Below are 24,681 nucleotides of genomic sequence, written 5' to 3'. Positions count from 1 at the left end.
CCCACCCACTGACGCGCGCGCCCACCCACTGACGCGCGCGCCTACCCACTGACGCGCGCCCACCCACTGACGCGCGCGCCCACCCACTGACGCGCGCGCCCACCCACTGACGCACGCCCACCCACTGACGCGCGCGCCCGCCCACCCACTGACGCGCGTGCCCACCCACTGACGCGCGTGCCCACCCACTGACGCGCGTGCCCACCCACTGACGCGCGCGCCCACCCACTGACGCGCGCGCCCGCCCACCCACTGACGTGCGCGCCCACCCACTGCCGCGCGCACGGCCACCCACTGCCGCGCGCACGGCCACCCACTGCCGCCCGCGCGCACGCCCACCCACTGACGCCCGCGCGCACGCCCACCCACTGACGCCCGCGCGCACGCCCACCCACTGACGCCCGCGCGCACGCCCACCCACTGACGCCCGCGCGCACGCCCACCCACTGACGTCCGCGCGCACGCCCACCCACTGACGTCCGCGCGCACGCCCACCGACTGACGTCCGCGCGCACACCCACCGACTGACGTCCGCGCGCACACCCACCGACTGACGCGCGCGCGCATTACATCCCGGGCAACGCCGGGTCTCTCAGCTAGTTAAACATAATTATGGAAAGCTACATTAAAATCTCACTCACCGGTGTCGGTAGAATCCATTACAATGTACAACCTGATGAGGAGTAGGGGTGAGCAGGCGTTCTTTCCCTGAAGGCCAGCCCCCATGTAACTGCAGTATGGGGGCGCCGGACACACCACAGGGGCAGGAAACGCGGTTCTCGCCCCGTGTAGTTTCCTTGTGCTCGGTGTGTTAGGGGAGGCGTTGAGCGAGGTGTGACGGGCTGACGTAGCTGGAAGGATAGGTCCCCAGTGGCCACGGTGTGGCGCGCGATGGCCGTGTGCGACGCACACCAGGTACAGCTCCATTGGGCAGGCCCCAGTAGATTTGCACGTGTTGTGCGCTCACGCATCATGATGGCGCGTCCGCTGGCAGGGGAGACAACAATTTTGTCTTTCCGTGCCGCGATCATGTGGTTGGCCGGCAGCCAATGGAGGGGCAGCTATGCCCCGTCATGTCCGAGCCCCCCATTCATGGCCACACCCCCGCGCATCCCATCACTCCCCTACAGACTGCATATCGCAGCTTTTATCTGTGCACGCGCCACAGTAAACACGGGGGGCCGTAGCCTTAGAATGTACCCCCATAATAACCTTTACTCTGTGCTACCCACCCTGTCTTTGTTGTACCCCCATAATAACCTTTACTCTGTGCTACCCACCCTGTCTGTGTTGTACCCCCATAATAACCTTTACTCTGTGCTACCCACCCTGTCTTTGTTGTACCCCCATAATAACCTTTACTCTGTGCTACCCACCCTGTCTTTGTTGTACCCCCATAATAACCTTTACTCTGTGCTACCCACCCTGTCTTTGTTGTACCCCCATAATAACCTTTCCTCTGTGCTACCCACCCTGTCTTTGTTGTACCCCCATAATAACCTTTACTCTGTGCTACCCACCCTGTCTTTGTTGTACCCCCATAATAACCTTTACTCTGTGATACCCACCCTGTCTTTGTTGTACCCCCATAATAACCTTTCCTCTGTGCTACCCACCCTGTCTTTGTTGTACCCCCATAATAACCTTTACTCTGTGCTACCCACCCTGTCTGTGTTGTACCCCCATAATAACCTTTACTCTGTGCTACCACCCTGTCTGTGTTGTACCCCCATAATAACCTTTGCTCTGTGCTACCCACCCTGTCTGTGTTGTACCCCCATAATAACCTTTACTCTGTGCTACCCACCCTGTCTGTGTTGTACCCCCATAATAACCTTTACTCTGTGCTACCCACCCTGTCTGTGTTGTACCCCCATAATAACCTTTACTCTGTGCTACCCACCCTGTCTGTGTTGTACCCCCATAATAACCTTTGCTCTGTGCTACCCACCCTGTCTGTGTTGTACCCCCATAATAACCTTTACTCTGTGCTACCCACCCTGTCTGTGTTGTACCCCCATAATAACCTTTACTCTGTGCTACCCACCCTGTCTGTGTTGTACCCCCATAATAACCTTTACTCTGTGCTACCCACCCTGTCTCTGTACCCCCATAATAACCTTTACTCTGTGCTACCCACCCTGTCTTTGTTGAATTTGTTGTTAGTGTGCTTGGGGATAGCTTTTCTTTTAGGTTCCTCGCCTCCTTGAATATAACACGGGGCCTACCAGGGGTACGATCTCGCAGGATGGAATCATTTTTCAAAATATCCCAATGTTTACGGAGATTTTTTAAATTTCTTTTATACATTGAGGTACCAACTGCCCAATCCCCAAAGAACAAGATTTCTAAGGTCCCGGTGTGCCCAAATTAACCTGCCACATTGTGATGAAAAGAAGAGACGCGCACACAGTGTAAAAACGTGGCTATAATGCGACAGAAGTAGGGTGGTAATTATTGCTCGTACAAAAGATCCAATCTTTCAAACATGGCTTGTTTAGGGACATGTTACGGGTGTATGCGTGTACGGGTGTATTCGTATACGGGTGTATGCGTATCCGGGGCGCCGATAGCAGGTGACAGCGAGTTACACAGCGCAGCTCGCTGGGATCCGGAATACTTAGTGGGATAGTTGGAACAAACACACATCTCCCACACTGTCGGCGGAGGGACTTGGTACCCTTGACGTAGACGTAATGCTCCTGGTGCCAATAGCGGTATCACTGATGTAATTTGGATCATTAGCGACCCTCCAGCGCTGACTCAGTGGAACTAACCGCAGGCCTAAACAGGGAAGTGGGAACATAAGGCAAATGCCCCAATACATACATAAAATATTCCTACGCGTTTCGTAGAGCAGGTCTACTTCACCAGGGAATACCTTTAGTACAGAGATGCAAGTGATATTTAAACCCCGTGCCTACAGACGATTGGTCGCTCAGGGAAGTGTATCCGACCAATCGCTGCTCGATCAGAGGTTACACAGCTGTATACATAATTACAATCATCATTTCCAAAGATAACATTGTGTATCTTAGAATGTGTGTTCTTTAAATGTATATTGTTAATAAATTGTATTTGTGTTTGTTGATAATGATTGTAATTATGTATACACCTGTGTAACCTCTGATCGAGCAGCGATTGGTCGGATACACTTCCCTGAGCGACCAATCGTCTGTAGGCACGGGGTTTAAATATCACTTGCATCTCTGTACTAAAGGTATTCCCTGGTGGACCTGCTCTACGAAACGCGTAGGAATATTTTATGTATGTATTGGGACATTTGCCTTCTGTTCCCACTCCACTGATTAGCTCATACGGAGCCTGCAGTTAGTTCCACTGAGTCAGCGCTGGAGGGTCGCTTTTGATAAAATGACGTCAGTGATACCGCTATTGGCAGCAGGACAGTGGCGTAGTTAGACATGTGTGGACCCACGGGCAAATTTTCTTTCAGAAACGTATTCTGTAGACTCTTCCCCCCCCCCCCCCCATCCCCAGCGTGTGGGCGGCCTTGAGAGCCCCCCCTTCATTTACACCGCCTCACTGCCTCTATTCACCCCTCTCTCCTCATGTATTTCTCTCCCCCTCTTACACCCCCTTTTCCCTCTCACACTCTTCTCCCCAATCTCTCAGTAACCCCCCTCTTTCCACAATCAATCCAGCTCCCTCAATCCTCCCCTCCACATTAATTTCACCCTCCACCCCCTGGCCCCACACACCCACACAATATCCCCCCACAAATATACAATTCCCCCCCAGTCTCTGCTGCCTGCTCTCTAAAATAAAATAAAAAAACCCACCTCCCCAGCCTCTGCTGCCTGCTCTGAAATCCCCCCTGCCTCCCCCCAGCCTCTGCTGCCTGCTCCCCCCCCCCCTCTCCCCCAGCCTCTGCTGCCTGCTCTCTGCAATCCCCCCCCCCCTCTTCTCCCCCCCACCCCCAGCCTCTGCTGCCTGGTCTCAGCAATCCCCCCCGCCTCTCCCTGCTCCCGATACAGACGGCAAGTTGCTGTTAAGGCGACTGGAGGAGGAAGGGGGCCCTGACGTCTGTGGTTGTCGGCTAGACCAAATGTCCCTGCTCTCTGTCTTGTCGGCGGGCCTCCCAAGAGCATGGGCCCCCAGACTTTGCCTGGGCTATAGCTACACCCCTGCACCAAGAGCATTACGGCTACATGAAGGGTACCGAGTCCCTCCGCTGACAGTGTGGGAGATGTGTGTTTGTTCCAACTATCCCACTAAGCATTCCGGATCCCAGCGAGCTGCGCTGTGTAACTCGCTGTCACCTGCTCGCGGCGCCCCGTATACGCATACACCCGGATACGCATACACCCGTATACGCATACACCCGTATACGAGGACGTCTATACCTTCCTGATTGGGAGACAACTGTGGCGGTCCAGGGAGCGGGACCAGCTGATTGCTGTAGCGGTAACATGCACCCTAAACATGCCATGTTTGAAATAATTACCCCCCTAAAGCTGCGCTTATAGTGCCGGCGACAGCGAGGCGACTCTGACGTCACGCTGCGGTTGCTGGAAAAATTCACTTGACTTCCAGTGATCGTGACCAAGCCGCGCGCGCCGCTTCTACTATAAGCACTCGCGACGGCGACAATACATTTGTTTTGCCGCGCCGGCACTAAAAGCGCAGCCTAATTCTGTCACATTATACCGGCATTTTTACACCGACTTGTGCGCCGTCTCTCCTTGCTCTGCGTGTCCGTTCCCACGGTGCGGATCCGTCTCTCCTTGCTCTTCGTGTCCGTTCCCACGGTGCGGATCCGTCTCTGCTGACTCTTTGTGTCCGTTCCCACGGTGCGGATCCGTCTCTCCTTGCTCTTCGTGTCCGTTCCCACGGTGCGGAGCCGTCTCTCCTTGCTCTTCGTGTCCGTTCCCACGGTGCGGATCCGTCTCTCCTTGCTCTTCGTGTCCGTTCCCACGGTGCGGATCCGTCTCTCCTTGCTCTCCGTGTCCGTTCCCACGGTGCGGATCCGTCTCTCCTTGCTCTCCGTGTCCGTTCCCACGGTGCGGATCCGTCTCTCCTTGCTCTGCGTGTCCGTTCCCACGGTGCGGATCCGTCTCTCCTTGCTCTCCGTGTCCGTTCCCACGGTGCGGAGCCGTCTCTCCTTGCGCTCCGTGTCCGTTCCCACGGTGCGGATCCGTCTCTCCTTGCTCTTCGTGTCCGTTCCCACGGTGCGGATCCGTCTCTCCTTGCTCTTCGTGTCCGTTCCCACGGTGCGGATCCGTCTCTCCTTGCTCTTCGTGTCCGTTCCCACGGTGCGGATCCATCTCTCCTTGTTCTTTGTGTCCGTTCCCACGGTGCGGATCCGTCTCTCCTTGCTCTTCGTGTCCGTTCCCACGGTGCGGATCCGTCTCTCCTTGCTCTTCGTGTCCGTTCCCACGGTGCGGATCCGTCTCTCCTTGCTCTTCGTGTCCGTTCCCACGGTGCGGATCCGTCTCTCCTTGCTCTTCGTGTCCGTTCCCACGGTGCGGATCCGTCTCTCCGTACTCTCCGTGTCCATTCCCACGGTGCGGAGCCGTCTCTCCTTGCTCTCCGTGTCCGTTCCCACGGTGCGGATCCGTCTCTCCTTGCTCTTCGTGTCCGTTCCCACGGTGCGGATCCGGCTCTCCTTGCTCTTCGTGTCCGTTCCCACGGTGCGGATCCGTCTCTCCTTGCTCTCCGTGTCCGTTCCCACGGTGTGGAGCCGTCTCTCCTTGCTCTCCGTGTCCGTTCCCACGGTGCGGATCCGTCTCTCCTTGCTCTGCGTGTCCGTTCCCACGGTGCGGATCCGTCTCTCCTTGCTCTCCGTGTCCGTTCCCACGGTGCGGATCCGTCTCTCCTTACTCTTCGTGTCCGTTCCCACGGTGCGGAGCCGTCTCTCCTTGCTCTTCGTGTCCGTTCCCACGGTGCGGATCCGTCTCTCCTTGCACTCCGTGTCCGTTCCCACGGTGTGGATCCGTCTCTCATTGCTCTCCGTGTCCGTTCCCACGGTGCGGATCCGGCTCTCCTTGCTCTTCGTGTCCGTTCCCACGGTGCGGATCCGTCTCTCCTTGCTCTTCGTGTCCGTTCCCACGGTGCGGATCCGTCTCTCCTTGCTCTTCGTGTCCGTTCCCACGGTGTGGAGCCGTCTCTCCTTGCTCTCCGTGTCCGTTCCCACGGTGCGGATCCGTCTCTCCTTGCTCTGCGTGTCCGTTCCCACGGTGCGGATCCGTCTCTCCTTGCTCTCCCTGTCCGTTCCCACGGTGCGGATCCGTCTCTCCTTACTCTTCGTGTCCGTTCCCACGGTGCGGAGCCGTCTCTCCTTGCTCTTCGTGTCCGTTCCCACGGTGCGGATCCGTCTCTCCTTGCACTCCGTCTCCGTTCCCACGGTGTGGATCCGTCTCTCCTTGCTCTCCGTGTCCGTTCCCACGGTGCGGATCCGTCTCTCCTTGCTCTTCGTGTCCGTTCCCACGGTGCGGATCCGTCTCTCCTTGCTCTGCGTGTCCGTTCCCACGGTGCGGATCCGTCTCTCCTTGCACTCCGTCTCCGTTCCCACGGTGTGGATCCGTCTCTCCTTGCTCTCCGTGTCCGTTCCCACGGTGCGGATCCGTCTCTCCTTGCTCTTCGTGTCCGTTCCCACTGTGCGGATCCGTCTCTCCTTGCTCTGCGTGTCCGTTCCCACGGTGCGGATCCGTCTCTCCTTGCTCTCCGTGTCCGTTCCCACGGTGCGGATCCGTCTCTCCTTGCTCTCCGTGTCCGTTCCCACGGTGCGGATCCGTCTCTCCTTGCTCTTCGTGTCCGTTCCCACGGTGCGGATCCGTCTCTCCTTGCTCTTCGTGTCCGTTCCCACGGTGCGGAGCCGTCTCTCCTTGCTCTTCGTGTCCGTTCCCACGGTGCGGATCCGTCTCTCCTTGCTCTGCGTGTCCGTTCCCACGGTGCGGATCCGTCTCTCCTTACTCTTCGTGTCCGTTCCCACGGTGCGGATCCGTCTCTCCTTGCTCTTCGTGTCCGTTCCCACGGTGCGCCGTCTCTCCTTGCTCTTCGTGTCCGTTCCCACGGTGCGGATCCGTCTCTCCTTGCTCTTCGTGTCCGTTCCCATGGTGCGGAGCCATCTCTCCTTGCTCTCCGTGTCCGTTCCCACGGTGCGGATCCGTCTCTCCTTGCTCTTCGTGTCCGTTCCCACGGTGCGCCGTCTCTCCTTGCTCTTCGTGTCCGTTCCCACGGTGTGGATCCGTCTCTCATTGCTCTCCGTGTCCGTTCCCACGGTGCGGATCCGGCTCTCCTTGCTCTTCGTGTCCGTTCCCACGGTGCGGATCCGTCTCTCCTTGCTCTTCGTGTCCGTTCCCACGGTGCGGATCCGTCTCTCCTTGCTCTTCGTGTCCGTTCCCACGGTGCGGATCCGTCTCTCCGTACTCTCCGTGTCCATTCCCACGGTGCGGAGCCGTCTCTCCTTGCTCTCCGTGTCCGTTCCCACGGTGCGGATCCGTCTCTCCTTGCTCTTCGTGTCCGTTCCCACGGTGCGGATCCGGCTCTCCTTGCTCTTCGTGTCCGTTCCCACGGTGCGGATCCGTCTCTCCTTGCTCTTCGTGTCCGTTCCCACGGTGCGGATCCGTCTCTCCTTGCTCTTCGTGTCCGTTCCCACGGTGTGGAGCCGTCTCTCCTTGCTCTCCGTGTCCGTTCCCACGGTGCGGATCCGTCTCTCCTTGCTCTGCGTGTCCGATCCCACGGTGCGGATCCGTCTCTCCTTGCTCTCCGTGTCCGTTCCCACGGTGCGGATCCGTCTCTCCTTACTCTTCGTGTCCGTTCCCACGGTGCGGAGCCGTCTCTCCTTGCTCTTCGTGTCCGTTCCCACGGTGCGGATCCGTCTCTCCTTGCACTCCGTGTCCGTTCCCACGGTGTGGATCCGTCTCTCATTGCTCTCCGTGTCCGTTCCCACGGTGCGGATCCGTCTCTCCTTGCTCTTCGTGTCCGTTCCCACGGTGCGGATCCGTCTCTCCTTGCTCTTCGTGTCCGTTCCCACGGTGCGGATCCGTCTCTCCTTGCTCTTCGTGTCCGTTCCCACGGTGTGGAGCCGTCTCTCCTTGCTCTCCGTGTCCGTTCCCACGGTGCGGATCCGTCTCTCCTTGCTCTGCGTGTCCGTTCCCACGGTGCGGATCCGTCTCTCCTTGCTCTCCCTGTCCGTTCCCACGGTGCGGATCCGTCTCTCCTTACTCTTCGTGTCCGTTCCCACGGTGCGGAGCCGTCTCTCCTTGCTCTTCGTGTCCGTTCCCACGGTGCGGATCCGTCTCTCCTTGCTCTTCGTGTCCGTTCCCACGGTGCGGATCCGTCTCTCCTTGCTCTCCGTCTCCGTTCCCACGGTGTGGATCCGTCTCTCCTTGCTCTCCGTGTCCGTTCCCACGGTGCGGATCCGTCTCTCCTTGCTCTTCGTGTCCGTTCCCACGGTGCGGATCCGTCTCTCCTTGCTCTGCGTGTCCGTTCCCACGGTGCGGATCCGTCTCTCCTTGCACTCCGTCTCCGTTCCCACGGTGTGGATCCGTCTCTCCTTGCTCTCCGTGTCCGTTCCCACGGTGCGGATCCGTCTCTCCTTGCTCTTCGTGTCCGTTCCACTGTGCGGATCCGTCTCTCCTTGCTCTGCGTGTCCGTTCCCACGGTGCGGATCCGTCTCTCCTTGCTCTCCGTGTCCGTTCCCACGGTGCGGATCCGTCTCCTTGCTCTCCGTGTCCGTTCCCACGGTGCGGATCCGTCTCTCCTTGCTCTTCGTGTCCGTTCCCACGGTGCGGATCCGTCTCTCCTTGCTCTTCGTGTCCGTTCCCACGGTGCGGAGCCGTCTCTCCTTGCTCTTCGTGTCCGTTCCCACGGTGCGGATCCGTCTCTCCTTGCTCTGCGTGTCCGTTCCCACGGTGCGGATCCGTCTCTTCTTGCTCTGCGTGTCCGTTCCCACGGTGCGGATCCGTCTCTCCTTGCTCTTCGTGTCCGTTCCCACGGTGCGCCGTCTCTCCTTGCTCTTCGTGTCCGTTCCCACGGTGCGGATCCGTCTCTCCTTGCTCTTCGTGTCCGTTCCCACGGTGCGGAGCCGTCTCTCCTTGCTCTCCGTGTCCGTTCCCACGGTGCGGATCCGTCTCTCCTTGCTCTTCGTGTCCGTTCCCACGGTGCGCCGTCTCTCCTTGCTCTTCGTGTCCGTTCCCACGGTGCGGATCCGTCTCTCCTTGCTCTTCGTGTCCGTTCCCACGGTGCGGATCCGTCTCTCCTTGCTCTTCGTGTCCGTTCCCACGGTGCGGATCCGTCTCTCCTTGCTCTGCGTGTCCGTTCCCACGGTGCGGATCCGTCTCTCCTTGCTCTGCGTGTCCGTTCCCACGGTGCGGATCCGTCTCTCCTTGCTCTTCGTGTCCGTTCCCACGGTGCGGATCCGTCTCTCCTTGCTCTTCGTGTCCGTTCCCACGGTGCGGATCCGTCTCTCCTTGCTCTCCGTGTCCGTTCCCACGGTGCGGATCCGTCTCTCCTTGCTCTCCGTGTCCGTTCCCACGGTGCGGATCCGTCTCTCCTTGCTCTCCGTGTCCGTTCCCACGGTGCGGTTCCGTCTCTCCTTGCTCTCCGTGTCCGTTCCCACGGTGCGGATCCGTCTCTCCTTGCTCTTCGTGTCCGTTCCCACGGTGCGGATCCGTCTCTCCTTGCTCTCCGTGTCCGTTCCCACGGTGCGGATCCGTCTCTCCTTGCTCTCCGTGTCCTTTCCCACGGTGCGGATCCGTCTCTCCTTGCTCTTCGTGTCCGTTCCCACGGTGCGGATCCGTCTCTCCTTGCTCTCCGTGTCCGTTCCCACGGTGCGGATCCGTCTCTCCTTGCTCTCCGTGTCCGTTCCCACGGTGCGGAGCCGTCTCTCCTTGCTCTTCGTGTCCGTTCCCACGGTGCGGATCCGTCTCTGCTGACTCTTCGTGTCCGTTCCCACGGTGCGGATCCGTCTCTCCTTGCTCTTCGTGTCCGTTCCCACGGTGCGCCGTCTCTCCTTGCTCTTCGTGTCCGTTCCCACGGTGCGGATCCGTCTCTCCTTGCTCTTTGTGTCCGTTCCCACGGTGCGGATCCGTCTCTCCTTGCTCTTCGTGTCCGTTCCCACGGTGCGGATCCGTCTCTCCTTGCTCTCCGTGTCCGTTCCCACGGTGCGGATCCGTCTCTGCTGACTCTCCGTGTCCGTTCCCACGGTGCGGATCCGTCTCTCCTTGCTCTTCGTGTCCGTTCCCACGGTGCGCCGTCTCTCCTTGCTCTTCGTGTCCGTTCCCACGGTGCGGATCCGTCTCTCCTTGCTCTTCGTGTCCGTTCCCACGGTGCGGATCCGTCTCTCCTTGCTCTGCGTGTCCGTTCCCACGGTGCGGATCCGTCTCTCCTTGCTCTTCGTGTCCGTTCCCACGGTGCGGATCCGTCTCTCCTTGCTCTCCGTGTCCGTTCCCACGGTGCGGATCCGTCTCTCCTTGCTCTCCTTGTCCGTTCCCACGGTGCGGATCCGTCTCTCCTTGCTCTCCTTGTCCGTTCCCACGGTGCGGAGCCGTCTCTCCTTGCTCTTCGTGTCCGTTCCCACGGTGCGGATCCGTCTCTCCTTGCTCTCCTTGTCCGTTCCCACGGTGCGGATCCGTCTCTCCTTGCTCTTCGTGTCCGTTCCCACGGTGCGCCGTCTCTCCTTGCTCTTCGTGTCCGTTCCCACGGTGCGGAGCCGTCTCTCCTTGCTCTCCTTGTCCGTTCCCACGGTGCGGAGCCGTCTCTCCTTGCTCTTCGTGTCCGTTCCCACGGTGCGGATCCGTCTCTCCTTGCTCTTCGTGTCCGTTCCCACGGTGCGGATCCGTCTCTCCTTGCTCTTCGTGTCCGTTCCCACGGTGCGGATCCGTCTCTCCTTGCTCTTCGTGTCCGTTCCCACGGTGCGGATCCGTCTCTCCTTGCTCTTCGTGTCCGTTCCCACGGTGCGGATCCGTCTCTCCTTGCTCTTCGTGTCCGTTCCCACGGTGCGGATCCGTCTCTCCTTGCTCTTCGTGTCCGTTCCCACGGTGCGGATCCGTCTCTCCTTGCTCTTCGTGTCCGTTCCCACGGTGCGGATCCGTCTCTCCTTGCTCTTCGTGTCCGTTCCCACGGTGCGGATCCGTCTCTCCTTGCTCTTCGTGTCCGTTCCCACGGTGCGGAGCCGTCTCTCCTTGCTCTGCGTGTCCGTTCCCACGGTGCGGATCCGTCTCTCCTTGCTCTTCGTGTCCGTTCCCACGGTGCGGATCCGTCTCTCCTTGCTCTTCGTGTCCGTTCCCACGGTGCGGATCCGTCTCTCCTTGCTCTTCGTGTCCGTTCCCACGGTGCGGATCCGTCTCTCCTTGCTCTCCGTGTCCGTTCCACGGTGCGGATCCGTCTCTCCTTGCTCTCCGTGTCCGTTCCCACGGTGCGGATCCGTCTCTCCTTGCTCTTCGTGTCCGTTCCCACGGTGCGGATCCGTCTCTCCTTGCTCTTCGTGTCCGTTCCCACGGTGCGGATCCGTCTCTCCTTGCTCTCGAGTCCGTTCCCACGGTGCGGATCCGTCTCTCCTTGCTCTTCGTGTCCGTTCCCACGGTGCGGATCCGTCTCTCCTTGCTCTTCGTGTCCGTTCCCACGGTGCGGATCCGTCTCTCCTTGCTCTTCGTGTCCGTTCCCACGGTGCGGATCCGTCTCTCCGTACTCTCCGTGTCCGTTCCCACGGTGCAGAGCCGTCTCTCCTTGCTCTCCGTGTCCGTTCCCACGGTGCGGATCCGTCTCTCCTTGCTCTTCGTGTCCGTTCCCACGGTGCGGATCCGGCTCTCCTTGCTCTGCGTGTCCGTTCCCACGGTGCGGATCCGTCTCTCCTTGCTCTGCGTGTCCGTTCCCACGGTGCGGATCCGTCTCTCCTTGCTCTTCGTGTCCGTTCCCACGGTGCGGAGCCGTCTCTCCTTGCTCTTCGTGTCCGTTCCCACGGTGCGGATCCGTCTCTCCTTGCTCTCCGTGTCCGTTCCCACGGTGCGGATCCGTCTCTCCTTGCTCTCCGTGTCCGTTCCCACGGTGCGGATCCGTCTCTCCTTGCTCTCCGTGTCCGTTCCCACGGTGCGGATCCGTCTCTCCTTGCTCTGCGTGTCCGTTCCCACGGTGCGGATCCGTCTCTCCTTGCTCTCCGTGTCCGTTCCCACGGTGCGGATCCGTCTCTCCTTGCTCTTCGTGTCCGTTCCCACGGTGCGGATCCGTCTCTCCTTGCTCTGCGTGTCCGTTCCCACGGTGCGGATCCGTCTCTCCTTGCTCTTCGTGTCCGTTCCCACGGTGCGGATCCGTCTCTCCTTGCTCTTCGTGTCCGTTCCCACGGTGCGGATCCGTCTCTCCTTGCTCTGCGTGTCCGTTCCCACGGTGCGGATCCGTCTCTCCTTGCTCTTCGTGTCCGTTCCCACGGTGCGGATCCGTCTCTCCTTGCTCTTCGTGTCCGTTCCCACGGTGCGGATCCGTCTCTCCTTGCTCTTCGTGTCCGTTCCCACGGTGCGGATCTGTCTCTCCTTGCTCTTCGTGTCCGTTCCCACGGTGCGGATCCGTCTCTCCTTGCTCTTCGTGTCCGTTCCCACGGTGCGCCGTCTCTCCTTGCTCTTCGTGTCCGTTCCCACGGTGCGGATCCGTCTCTCCTTGCTCTCCGTGTCCGTTCCCACGGTGCGGATCCGTCTCTCCTTGCTCTCCGTGTCCGTTCCCACGGTGCGGATCCGTCTCTCCTTGCTCTTCGTGTCCGTTCCCACGGTGCTGATCCGTCTCTCCTTGCTCTCCGTGTCCGTTCCCACGGTGCGGATCCGTCTCTGCTGACTCTCCGTGTCCGTTCCCACGGTGCGGATCCGTCTCTCCTTGCTCTTCGTGTCCGTTCCCACGGTGCGCCGTCTCTCCTTGCTCTTCGTGTCCGTTCCCACGGTGCGGATCCGGCTCTCCTTGCTCTTCGTGTCCGTTCCCACGGTGCGGATCCGTCTCTCCTTGCTCTTCGTGTCCGTTCCCACGGTGCGGATCCGTCTCTCCTTGCTCTCCGTGTCCGTTCCCACGGTGCGGATCCGTCTCTCCTTGCTCTCCGTGTCCGTTCCCACGGTGCGGATCCGTCTCTCCTTGCTCTCCGTGTCCGTTCCCACGGTGCGGATCCGTCTCTCCTTGCTCTCCTTGTCCGTTCCCACGGTGCGGATCCGTCTCTCCTTGCTCTCCTTGTCCGTTCCCACGGTGCGGAGCCGTCTCTCCTTGCTCTTCGTGTCCGTTCCCACGGTGCGGATCCGTCTCTCCTTGCTCTCCTTGTCCGTTCCCACGGTGCGGATCCGTCTCTCCTTGCTCTTCGTGTCCGTTCCCACGGTGCGCCGTCTCTCCTTGCTCTTCGTGTCCGTTCCCACGGTGCGGAGCCGTCTCTCCTTGCTCTCCTTGTCCGTTCCCACGGTGCGGAGCCGTCTCTCCTTGCTCTTCGTGTCCGTTCCCACGGTGCGGGTCCGTCTCTCCTTGCTCTACTTGTCCGTTCCCACGGTGCGGATCCGTCTCTCCTTGCTCTCCTTGTCCGTTCCCACGGTGCGGAGCCGTCTCTCCTTGCTCTTCGTGTCCGTTCCCACGGTGCGGATCCGTCTCTCCTTGCTCTCCGTGTCCGTTCCCACGGTGCGGATCCGTCTCTCCTTGCTCTCCGTGTCCGTTCCCACGGTGCGCCGTCTCTCCTTGCTCTTCGTGTCCGTTCCCACGGTGCGGATCCGTCTCTCCTTGCTCTCCGTGTCCGTTCTTCCCACGGTGCGGATCCGTCTCTCCTTGCTCTTCGTGTCCGTTCCCACGGTGCGCCGTCTCTCCTTGCTCTTCGTGTCCGTTCCCACGGTGCGGAGCCGTCTCTCCTTGCTCTCCTTGTCCGTTCCCACGGTGCGGAGCCGTCTCTCCTTGCTCTTCGTGTCCGTTCCCACGGTGCGGGTCCGTCTCTCCTTGCTCTACTTGTCCGTTCCCACGGTGCGGATCCGTCTCTCCTTGCTCTCCTTGTCCGTTCCCACGGTGCGGAGCCGTCTCTCCTTGCTCTTCGTGTCCGTTCCCACGGTGCGGATCCGGCTCTCCTTGCTCTCCGTGTCCGTTCCCACGGTGCGGATCCGTCTCTCCTTGCTCTCCGTGTCCGTTCCCACGGTGCGGATCCGTCTCTCCTTGCTCTTCGTGTCCGTTCCCACGGTGCTGATCCGTCTCTCCTTGCTCTCCGTGTCCGTTCCCACGGTGCGGATCCGTCTCTCCTTGCTCTCCGTGTCCGTTCCCACGGTGCGGATCCGTCTCTCCTTGCTCTCCGTGTCCGTTCCCACGGTGCGGATCCGTCTCTCCTTGCTCTTCGTGTCCGTTCCCACGGTGCTGATCCGTCTCTCCTTGCTCTCCGTGTCCGTTCCCACGGTGCGGATCCGTCTCTGCTGACTCTCCGTGTCCGTTCCCACGGTGCGGATCCGTCTCTCCTTGCTCTTCGTGTCCGTTCCCACGGTGCGCCGTCTCTCCTTGCTCTTCGTGTCCGTTCCCACGGTGCGGATCCGGCTCTCCTTGCTCTTCGTGTCCGTTCCCACGGTGCGGATCCGGCTCTCCTTGCTCTTCGTGTCCGTTCCCACGGTGCGGATCCGTCTCTCCTTGCTCTCCGTGTCCGTTCCCACGGTGCGGATCCGTCTCTCCTTGCTCTCCGTGTCCGTTCCCACGGTGCGGATCCGTCTCTCCTTGCTCTCCGTGTCCGTTCCCACGGTGCGGATCCGTCTCTCCTTGCTCTCCTTGTCAGTTCCCACGGTGCGGATCCGTCTCTCCTTGCTCTCCTTGTCCGTTCCCACGGTGCGGAGCCGTCTCTCCTTGCTCTTCGTGTCCGTTCCCACGGTGCGGAGCCGTCTCTCCTTGCTCTCCTTGTCCGTTCCCACGGTGCGGAGCCGTCTCTCCTTGCTCTTCGTGTCCGTTCCCACGGTGCGGGTCCGTCTCTCCTTGCTCTACTTGTCCGTTCCCACGGTGCGGATCCGTCTCTCCTTGCTCTCCTTGTCCGTTCCCACGGTGCGGAGCCGTCTCTCCTTGCTCTTCGTGTCCGTTCCCACGGTGCGGATCCGTCTCTCCTTGCTCTCCTTGTACGTTCCCACGGTGCGGATCCGTCTCTCCTTGCTCTTCGTGTCCGTTCCCACGGTGCGCCGTCTCTCCTTGCTCTTCGTGTCCGTTCCCACGGTGCGGATCCGTCTCTCCTTGCTCTCCGTGTCCGTTCCCACGGTGCGGATCCGTCTCTCCTTGCTCTCCGTGTCCGTTCCCACGGTGCGGATCCGTCTCTCCTTGCTCTCCGTGTCCGTTCCCACGGTGCGGATCCGTCTCTCCTTGCTCTTCGTGTCCGTTCCCACGGTGCGGAGCCGTCTCTCCTTGCTCTTCGTGTCCGTTCCCACGGTGCGGATCCGTCTCTCCTTGCTCTCCGTGTCCGTTCCCACGGTGCGGAGCCGTCTCTCCTTGCTCTTCGTGTCCGTTCCCACGGTGCGGATCCGGCTCTCCTTGCTCTTCGTGTCCGTTCCCACGGTGCGCCGTCTCTCCTTGCTCTTCGTGTCCGTTCCCACGGTGCGGAGCCGTCTCTCCTTGCTCTTCGTGTCCGTTCCCACGGTGCGGAGCCGTCTCTCCTTGCTCTTCGTGTCCGTTCCCACGGTGCGGATCCGTCTCTCCTTGCTCTTCGTGTCCGTTCCCACGGTGCGGATCCGTCTCTCCTTGCTCTCCGTGTCCGTTCCCACGGTGCGAATCCGTCTCTCCTTGCTCTTCGTGTCCGTTCCCACGGTGCGGAGCCGTCTCTCCTTGCTCTCCTTGTCCGTTCCCACGGTGCGGAGCCGTCTCTCCTTGCTCTTCGTGTCCGTTCCCACGGTGCGGATCCGTCTCTCCTTGCTCTTCGTGTCCGTTCCCACGGTGCGGATCCGTCTCTCCTTGCTCTTCGTGTCCGTTCCCACGGTGCGGATCCGTCTCTCCTTGCTCTTCGTGTCCGTTCCCACGGTGCGGATCCGTCTCTCCTTGCTCTCCGTGTCCGTTCCCACGGTGCGGATCCGTCTCTCCTTGCTCTCCGTGTCCGTTCCCACGGTGCGGATCCGTCTCTCCTTGCTCTGCGTGTCCGTTCCCACGGTGCGGAGCCGTCTCTCCTTGCTCTTCGTGTCCGTTCCCACGGTGCGGATCCGTCTCTCCTTGCTCTCCGTGTCCGTTCCCACGGTGCGGATCCGTCTCTCCTTGCTCTTCGTGTCCGTTCCCACGGTGCGGATCCGTCTCTCCTTGCTCTTCGTGTCCGTTCCCACGGTGCGGATCCGTCTCTCCTTGCTCTGCGTGTCCGTTCCCACGGTGCGGATCCGGCTCTCCTTGCTCTTCGTGTCCGTTCCCACGGTGCGGATCCGTCTCTCCTTGCTCTTCGTGTCCGTTCCCACGGTGCGGATCCGTCTCTCCTTGCTCTCCGTGTCCGTTCCCACGGTGCGGATCCGTCTCTCCTTGCTCTTCGTGTCCGTTCCCACGGTGCGGATCCGTCTCTCCTTGCTCTCCGTGTCCGTTCCCACGGTGCGGATCCGTCTCTCCTTGCTCTCCGTGTCCGTTCCCACGGTGCGGATCCGTCTCTCCTTGCTCTTCGTGTCCGTTCCCACGGTGCGGATCCGTCTCTCCTTGCTCTCCGTGTCCGTTCCCACGGTGCGGATCCGTCTCTCCTTGCTCTTCGTGTCCGTTCCCACGGTGCGGTTCCGTCTCTCCTTGCTCTCCGTGTCCGTTCCCACGGTGCGGATCCGTCTCTCCTTGCTCTTCGTGTCCGTTCCCACGGTGCGGATCCGTCTCTCCTTGCTCTTCGTGTCCGTTCCCACGGTGCGGATCCGTCTCTCCTTGCTCTCCGTGTCCGTTCCCACGGTGCGGATCCGTCTCTCCTTGCTCTGCGTGTCCGTTCCCACGGTGCGGAGCCGTCTCTCCTTGCTCTTCGTGTCCGTTCCCACGGTGCGGATCCGTCTCTCCTTGCTCTCCGTGTCCGTTCCCACGGTGCGGATCCGTCTCTCCTTGCTCTTCGTGTCCGTTCCCACGGTGCGGATCCGTCTCTCCTTGCTCTTCGTGTCCGTTCCCACGGTGCGGATCCGTCTCTCCTTGCTCTGCGTGTCCGTTCCCACGGTGCGGATCCGGCTCTCCTTGCTCTTCGTGTCCGTTCCCACGGTGCGGATCCGTCTCTCCTTGCTCTTCGTGTCCGTTCCCACGGTGCGGATCCGTCTCTCCTTGCTCTTCGTGTCCGTTCCCACGGTGCGGAGCCGTCTCTCCTTGCTCTCCGTGTCCGTTCCCACGGTGCGGATCCGTCTCTCCTTGCTCTCCGTGTCCGTTCCCACGGTGCGGATCCGTCTCTCCTTGCTCTTCGTGTCCGTTCCCACGGTGCGGTTCCGTCTCTCCTTGCTCTCCGTGTCCGTTCCCACGGTGCGGATCCGTCTCTCCTTGCTCTCCGTGTCCGTTCCCACGGTGCGGATCCGTCTCTCCTTGCTCTTCGTGTCCGTTCCCACGGTGCGGATCCGTCTCTCCTTGCTCTCCGTGTCCGTTCCCACGGTGCGGATCCGTCTCTCCTTGCTCTGCGTGTCCGTTCCCACGGTGCGGATCCGTCTCTCCTTGCTCTTCGTGTCCGTTCCCACGGTGCGGAGCCGTCTCTCCTTGCTCTCCGTGTCCGTTCCCACGGTGCGGATCCGTCTCTCCTTGCTCTTCGTGTCCGTTCCCACGGTGCGGATCCGTCTCTCCTTGCTCTGCGTGTCCGTTCCCACGGTGCGGATCCGTCTCTCCTTGCTCTTCGTGTCCGTTCCCACGGTGCGGATCCGGCTCTCCTTGCTCTTCGTGTCCGTTCCCACGGTGCGGATCCGTCTCTCCTTGCTCTTCGTGTCCGTTCCCACGGTGCGGATCCGTCTCTGCTGACTCTTCGTGTCCGTTCCCACGGTGCGGATCCGTCTCTCCTTGCTCTTCGTGTCCGTTCCCACGGTGCGGATCCGTCTCTCCTTGCTCTGCGTGTCCGTTCCCACGGTGCGGATCCGTCTCTCCTTGCTCTTCGTGTCCGGTTCTTCTTCCACGGTGCGGATCCGGCTCTCCTTGCTCTTCGTGTCCGTTCCCACGGTGCGGATCCGTCTCTCCTTGCTCTTCGTGTCCGTTCCCACGGTGCGGATCCGTCTCTGCTGACTCTTCGTGTCCGTTCCCACGGTGCGGATCCGTCTCTCCTTGCTCTTCGTGTCCGTTCCCACGGTGCGGATACGTCTCTCCTTGCTCTTCGTGTCCGTTCCCACGGTGCGGATCCGTCTCTCCTTGCTCTTCGTGTCCGTTCCCACGGTGCGGATCCGTCTCTCCTTGCTCTTCGTGTCCGTTCCCACGGTGCGGATCCGTCTCTCCTTGCTCTGCGTGTCCGTTCCCACGGTGCGGATCCGTCTCTCCTTACTCTTCGTGTCCGTTCCCACGGTGCGGATCCGTCTCTCCTTGCTCTTCGTGTCCGTTCCCACGGTGCGGATCCGTCTCTCCTTGCTCTTCGTGTCCGTTCCCACGGTGCGGATCCGTCTCTCCTTGCTCTTCGTGTCCGTTCCCACGGTGCGGATCCGTCTCTCCTTGCTCTCCGTGTCCGTTCCCACGGTGCGGATCCGTCTCTCCTTGCTCTTCGTGTCCGTTCCCACGGTGCGGATCCGTCTCTCCTTGCTCTTCGTGTCCGTTCCCACGGTGCGGATCCGTCTCTCCTTGCTCTTCGTGTCCGTTCCCACGGTGCGGATCCGTCTCTCCTTGCTCTCCGTGTCCGTTCCCACGGTGCGGAGCCGTCTCTCCTTGCTCTTCGTGTCCGTTCCCACGGTGCGCCGTCTCTCCTTGCTCTTCGTGTCCGTTCCCACGGTGCGGATCCGTCTCTCCTTGCTCTGCGTGTCCGTTCCCACGGTGCGGATCCGTCTCTCCTTGCTCTTCGTGTCCGTTCCCACGGTGCGGATCCGTCTCTCCTTGCTCTTCGTGTCCGTTCCCACGGTGCGGATCCGTCTCTCCTTGCTCTCCGTGTCCGTTCCCACGGTGCGGAGCCGTCTCTCCTTGCTCTCCGTGTCCGTTCCCACGGTGCGGAGCCGTCTCTCCTTGCTCTTCGTGTCCGTTCCCACGGTGCGGATCCGTCTCTCCTTGCTCTCCGTGTCCGTTCCCACGGTGCGGATCCGTCTCTCCTTGCTCTTCGTGTCCGTTCCCACGGTGCGGATCCGTCTCTCCTTGCTCTTCGTGTCCGTTCCCACGGTGCGGATCCGTCTCTCCTTGCTCTCCGTGTCCGTTCCCACGGTGCGGATCCGTCTCTCCTTGCTCTTCGTGTCCGTTCCCACGGTGCGGATCCGCCTCTCCTTGCTCTTCGTGTCCGTTCCCACGGTGCGGATCCGTCTCTCCTTGCTCTTCGTGTCCGTTCCCACGGTGCGGATCCGTCTCTCCTTGCTCTCCGTGTCCGTTCCCACGGTGCGGATCCGTCTCTCCTTGCTCTTCGTGTCCGTTCCCACGGTGCGGATCCGTCTCTCCTTGCTCTTCGTGTCCGTTCCCACGGTGCGGATCCGTCTCTCCTTGCTCTTCGTGTCCGTTCCCACGGTGCGGATCCGTCTCTCCTTGCTCTGCGTGTCCGTTCCCACGGTGCGGATCCGTCTCTCCTTGCTCTCCGTGTCCGTTCCCACGGTGCGGATCCGTCTCTCCTTGCTCTTCGTGTCCGTTCCCACGGTGCGGATCCGTCTCTCCTTGCTCTTCGTGTCCGTTCCCACGGTGCGGATCCGTCTCTCCTTGCTCTCCGTGTCCGTTCCCACGGTGCGGATCCGTCTCTCCTTGCTCTTCGTGTCCGTTCCCACGGTGCGGATCCGTCTCTCCTTGCTCTTCGTGTCCGTTCCCACGGTGCGGATCCGTCTCTCCTTGCTCTTCGTGTCCGTTCCCACGGTGCGGATCCGTCTCTCCTTGCTCTTCGTGTCCGTTCCCACGGTGCGGATCCGTCTCTCCTTGCTCTCCGTGTCCGTTCCCACGGTGCGCCGTCTCTCCTTGCTCTGCGTGTCCGTTCCCACGGTGCGGAGCCGTCTCTCCTTGCTCTGCGTGTCCGTTCCCACGGTGCGGATCCGTCTCTCCTTGCTCTTCGTGTCCGTTCCCACGGTGCGGATCCGTCTCTCCTTGCTCTCCGTGTCCGTTCCCACGGTGCGGATCCGTCTCTCCTTGCTCTTCGTGTCCGTTCCCACGGTGCGGATCCGTCTCTCCTTGCTCTTCGTGTCCGTTCCCACGGTGCGGAGCCGTCTCTCCTTGCTCTTCGTGTCCGTTCCCACGGTGCGGATCCGTCTCTCCTTGCTCTTCGTGTCCGTTCCCACGGTGCGGATCCGTCTCTCCTTGCTCTTCGTGTCCGTTCCCACGGTGCGGATCCGTCTCTCCTTGCTCTTCGTGTCCGTTCCCACGGTGCGGAGCCGTCTCTCCTTGCTCTTCGTGTCCGTTCCCACGGTGCGGATCCGTCTCTCCTTGCTCTCCGTGTCCGTTCCCACGGTGCGGATCCGTCTCTCCTTGCTCTCCGTGTCCGTTCCCACGGTGCGGATACGTCTCTCCTTGCTCTTCGTGTCCGTTCCACCGGTGCGGATCCGTCTCTCCTTGCTCTTCGTGTCCTCCTTTTGTTGCCACATTGTGAGTAGGCGCCGCACAGCAGCCCAGATAAAATAGAAAGTCGCTTGGTTTAAACATCTGCCCTTAGAAGTGTCTCTCGTCTGCGCTCCCCCGGGACCAGCGAAGACGCCCGACCAGAGCAGCGAGTTGCAACCGCGCTTATTTTCACTGCGCACTTATCCCATTGTGTATTTTATAAAGTCACAAAATATATATATATTGTCCCACTGAAATATTTGTGTCACTTGAATATAATACCTATCGGATTGGGTGTGTAGGAGCGCCTAATTGTTTCACCATATTGTGTGTGTGTGTGTGTGTGTGTGTGTGTGTGTGTGTGTGTGTGTGTGTGTATCACACCTATGAGAGAGATTGTTGCTGTGTACTATCTTGATGAAGAACATAGGCACAGTTACCTAACGATGCCAATATAATAACTTATACGTGCATCAAAACATCTTAAACCATGAAATAATGTGACAGATAAATGGTACCAGTATTACAAGTCCTTAGGTAGGTGTCCATAAGAGATGAATGTCAAAGTCCAACATCACTTGAATCCAATTGGAGATGAGTAGGTGGATATCAGCACATGTAAGAGAAAAGGAAACTAGAAAACATAGTGTAATACAGCAGGGCAATAAGCGGGGGCGGGGGAATAACGGGGGCGGGGGAATAACAGGGCGGGGGAATAACGGGGGCGGGGGAATAACGGGGGCGGGGGAATAACGGGGCGGGCGGGGGAATAACGGGGGGGGGCGGGGGAATAACGGGGGGGGGCGGAATAATGGGGGCTGGGGAATAACGGGGGCTGGGGAATAACGGGGGGGGGAATTAACGGGGGCAGGGGAATAACGGGGGGGGGCGGGGGAATGATGGGGAATGTTTTTTAGGGAACTCACCATTCCTCCCCCCCCCCCGTTATTCCCCCGCCCCCGTTATTCCCCCGCCCCCGTTATTCCCCCGCCCCCGTTATTCCCCCGCCCTGTTATTCCCCCGCCCCCGTTATTCCCCCGCCCCCGTTATTCCCCCGCCCCCGTTATTCCCCCGCCCCCGTTATTCCCCCGCCCCCGTTATTCCCCCGCCCCCGCTTATTGCCCTGCAGTATTACACTATGTTTTCTAGTTTCCTTTTCTCTTCTATGTGCTGATATCCACCTACTCATCTCCAATTGGATTCAAGTGATGTTGGACTTTGACATTCATCTCTTGTGGACACCTACCTAAGGACTTGTAATACTGGTACCATTTATCTGTCACATTATTTCATGGTTTAAGATGTTTTGATGCACGTATAAGTTATTATATTGGCATCGTTAGGTAACTGTTTGTGCCTATGTTCATTTGGCTAGATTTTGAGAGACGGGACGCTGTATCCTGCAGGGCTGTATACCTGTGTGAGAGATGGGACGCTGTATACCTGTGAGAGAGACGGGACGCTGTATACCTGTGTGAGAGACGGGACGCTGTATCCTGCAGGGCTGTATACCTGTGTGAGAGACGGGACGCTGTATACCTGTGTGAGAGACGGGACGCTGTATCCTGCAGGGCTGTATACCTGTGAGAGAGACGGGACGCTGTATACCTGTGTGAGAGATGGGACGCTGTATCCTGCAGGGCTGTATACCTGTGAGAGAGACGGGACGCTGTATACCTGTGTGTGAGACGGGACGCTGTATACCTGTGTGTGAGACGGGACGCTGTATCCTGCAGGGCTGTATACCTGTGAGAGAGACGGGACGCTGTATACCTGTGTGTGAGACGGGACGCTGTATCCTGCAGGGCTGTATACCTGTGTGAGAGACGGGACGCTGTATACCTGTGTGTGAGACGGGACGCTGTATCCTGCAGGGCTGTATACCTGTGTGTGAGACGGGAAGCTGTATCCTGCAGGGCTGTATACCTGTGTGAGAGACGGGACGCTGTATCCTGCAGGGCTGTATACCTGTGAGAGAGACGGGACGCTGTATACCTGTGAGAGACGGGACTCTGTATCCTGCAGGGCTGTATACCTGTGTGTGAGACGGGAAGCTGTATCCTGCAGGGCTGTATACCTGTGTGTGAGACAGGACGCTGTATCCTGCAGGGCTGTATACCTGTGTGTGAGACGGGAAGCTGTATCCTGCAGGGCTGTATACCTGTGTGTGAGACGGGACGCTGTATCCTACAGGGCTGTATACCTGTGTGAGAGACGGGACGCTGTATCCTGCAGGGCTGTATACCTGTGTGAGAGACGGGACGCTGTATACCTGTGTGAGAGACGGGACGCTGTATCCTGCAGGGCTGTATACCTGTGAGAGAGATGGGACGCTGTATACCTGTGTGAGAGACGGGACGCTGTATCCTGCAGGGCTGTATACCTGTGTGAGAGACGGGACGCTGTATCCTGCAGGGCTGTATACCTGTGTGAGAGACGGGACGCTGTATCCTGCAGGGCTGTATACCTGTGTGTGAGACGGGACGCTGTATACCTGTGAGAGACGGGACTCTGTATCCTGCAGGGCTGTATACCTGTGAGAGAGACGGGAAGCTGTATACCTGTGTGAGAGACGGGACGCTGTATCCTGCAGGTGTGTATACCTGTGTGAGAGACGGGACGCTGTATCCTGCAGGGCTGTATACCTGTGAGAGAGATGGGACGCTGTATACCTGTGTGTGAGACGGGACGCTGTATACCTGTGTGAGAGACGGGACGCTGTATCCTGCAGGGCTGTATACCTGTGTGAGAGACGGGACGCTGTATACCTGTGTGAGAGACGGGATGCTGTATCCTGCAGGGCTGTATACCTGTGTGAGAGACGGGACGCTGTATCCTGCAGGGCTGTATACCTGTGTGAGAGACGGGACGCTGTATCCTGCAGGGCTGTATACCTGTGTGAGAGACGGGACGCTGTATCCTGCAGGGCTGTATACCTGTGTGAGAGACGGGACGCTGTATCCTGCAGGGCTGTATACCTGTGAGAGAGACGGGACGCTGTATACCTGTGAGAGATGGGACGCTGTATACCTGTGTGTGAGACGGGACGCTGTATACCTGTGTGAGAGACGGGACGCTGTATACCTGTGTGAGAGACGGGACGCTGTATACCTGTGAGAGACGGGACGCTGTATACCTGTGAGAGACGGGACTCTGTATCCTGCAGGGCTGTATACCTGTGTGAGAGATGGGACGCTGTATCCTGCAGGGCTGTATACCTGTGTGAGAGACGGTACGCTGTATACCTGTGAGAGACGGGACTCTGTATCCTGCAGGGCTGTATACCTGTGTGAGAGACGGGACGCTGTATACCTGTGTGAGAGACGGGACGCTGTATCCTGCAGGGCTGTATACCTGTGAGAGAGACGGGACGCTGTATACCTGTGAGAGACGGGACTCTGTATCCTGCAGGGCTGTATACCTGTGTGAGAGACGGGACTCTGTATCCTGCAGGGCTGTATACCTGTGTGAGAGACGGGACGCTGTATCCTGCAGGGCTGTATACCTGTGAGAGAGACGGGACGCTGTATCCTGCAGGTGTGTATACCTGTGAGAGAGACGGGACGCTGTATCCTGCAGGGCTGTATACCTGTGTGTGAGACGGGACGCTGTATACCTGTGAGAGACGGGACGCTGTATCCTGCAGGGCTGTATACCTGTGTGAGAGACGGGACGCTGTATCCTGCAGGTGTGTAAACCTGTGAGAGAGACGGGACGCTGTATCCTGCAGGGCTGTATACCTGTGAGAGAGATGGGACGCTGTATCCTGCAGGTGTGTATACCTGTGAGAGAGACGGGACGCTGTATCCTGCAGGGCTGTATACCTGTGTGAGAGACGGGACGCTGTATACCTGTGTGTGAGACGGGACGCTGTATCCTGCAGGGCTGTATACCTGTGTGAGAGACGGGACGCTGTATCCTGCAGGTGTGTAAACCTGTGAGAGAGACGGGACGCTGTATCCTGCAGGGCTGTATACCTGTGAGAGAGATGGGACGCTGTATACCTGTGTGTGAGACGGGACGCTGTATACCTGTGTGAGAGACGGGACGCTGTATCCTGCAGGGCTGTATACCGGTGTGAGAGACGGGACGCTGTATACCTGTGAGAGACGGGACTCTGTATCCTGCAGGGCTGTATACCTGTGTGAGAGACGGGACGCT

At 59.9% G+C, this 24,681-nt stretch overlaps 1 protein-coding gene across 2 annotated transcripts in view; it reads left to right on the top strand.

Moving 5' to 3' along the window:
* Window positions 1-24,681, top strand: part of TIMM10 (translocase of inner mitochondrial membrane 10) — a 36,164-nt gene that overhangs the window by 5,136 nt on the left and 6,347 nt on the right. Inside the window, exon 2 of one of the 2 annotated variants that reach the window (XM_075580628.1) lies at window positions 24,016-24,050. The gene's annotated coding sequence lies outside the window, so the exon portion shown is untranslated. Of the gene's footprint in view, window positions 1-23,611; window positions 23,657-24,015; window positions 24,051-24,681 lie in introns of those variants that run through there. The other variant, XM_075580632.1, reaches the window with a different exon arrangement.

Source organism: Ascaphus truei, assembly GCF_040206685.1.
Source record: "Ascaphus truei isolate aAscTru1 chromosome 8 unlocalized genomic scaffold, aAscTru1.hap1 SUPER_8_unloc_1, whole genome shotgun sequence".
Taxonomy (NCBI): domain Eukaryota; kingdom Metazoa; phylum Chordata; class Amphibia; order Anura; family Ascaphidae; genus Ascaphus; species Ascaphus truei.
The sequence above is the reverse complement of the archived record's forward strand: the minus strand, read 5'-3'. Positions and strand labels throughout refer to the sequence as shown.